The sequence below is a fragment of the Drosophila biarmipes genome, unplaced genomic scaffold (assembly GCF_025231255.1).
Source record: "Drosophila biarmipes strain raj3 unplaced genomic scaffold, RU_DBia_V1.1 ptg000009l, whole genome shotgun sequence".
Classification (NCBI taxonomy): Eukaryota; Metazoa; Arthropoda; class Insecta; order Diptera; family Drosophilidae; genus Drosophila; species Drosophila biarmipes.
This window is the reverse complement of record NW_026114530.1, coordinates 1,615,876-1,617,374: the sequence shown is the minus strand read 5'-3', so window position 1 is coordinate 1,617,374 and position 1,499 is coordinate 1,615,876.

Sequence of the window (1,499 nt, the reverse complement as noted above, 5' to 3'; positions counted from 1 at the left end):
CCGTGGATAAGGGCCGAGCATGGAAGCTCTGGGTTCCCACCGAGCTACGACCAGATTTCTACTACTGGCCAGGGATGGCTGTAGATGTCCAAAAGATAGTGAAAGAGTGTGAGGTCTGTAAAATCACTAAGACTGCCAACAAAAGTGGCCGACCACCCATGGGAGAACAGCGTATCAGGGAAAGTGCTGGTCAGAGATTGTTTATCGACTTTATGGGACCATACCCAAGCACCAAAGGTTGGTCTGGCAGCAGCTGATGAGACATGCAGTAGCTACAGAGGTCGTAAAATTCCATTAGACAAAAGTCTTCCACCAGTATGGGGTCCCTGAGTTCATACACTCTGACAACGGCAAAACAGTTTGTGTCCCAAATATTTGGGGAGCTAATGGTATGGTATTCGACACGTAAAATCTGGCTTTTAACCCCCCACAAGCGAACGCGGCTGAGAGAGTAAACCGATCGGTATTTCAAATTTTACGAGCAATAATTGCAACGGATCAGCGGAATTGGGATACCCAGTTAAGTCGAATAGAGTGTGCTCTTAGGAATGGCCAACACGATCCAATTGGGATGGCACTTTACTACGCCATGATCGGAACGCGTATGTTTATCCATGGCACGGCCTATCCAGTGTTACGGAAGTTAGGTGGTATACCGGCAGGAGACTACCAGATAAACCTCCCAGACAAGATGGAACTCATACGCCAAAAAGTGACCCAGGGACTTAACCGAACTCATGAACGCGCGACAAGGGCATATAACACCCGCAGAAAGATAGTAGAATTTTCAGTAGGACAAGTTGTCTACAGAAAAAACTACAAACAGAGTAATAAAGCTGTCGGATATAATGCCAAGCTTGGACCAAACCGAATTCGTTCCGCTGCTATAAAATCCCCAAGCAGGGACCGAAATGGTACCAGATACGATGCAAGCAATCCACCAACAAGCCATCCGCGCACAGGAATACAAAGGAAGTGGAGCCGAAGCCTGGGACTACTGGCAAGGCAGGACATCGCAAAGGTCCTGAAGGAGCCTAGGAATAATGTTTATTATTAAGATAAGAAAAGTTTATAAATAAATTTTAAAAAATAATAATACAAATAATAACCTATACATGTACTTTTTTGGGAACAAAATTATATATATATATACATAATAATAGTGATAATAATATTTTCCACAATGCAGCTGCGAAGCCTCGGTTAAAAAAACCATGATGAAGGCACCAACAACTAATACCATATTTTCTTCTATTCTTTGTAGTATTTAACTATCTTTGAATGTTTGTTTTGTTTTCTTCCCCTTCTCCCTTTACAGGTATGAATATGTATGCATGTATATTTCCGTGCGGGCCCGGAAAGCTTTTATTTTTCAAAACAAATATTGTAGTAATGCAATAAAACCCTGCCATATGACACAAATTATATAATAAGCCCGACTAGATCTTCTAAGGCGTGGGTCGAAGCCACACGTCACTGAGCGCCTGAAAAGGAAAAAA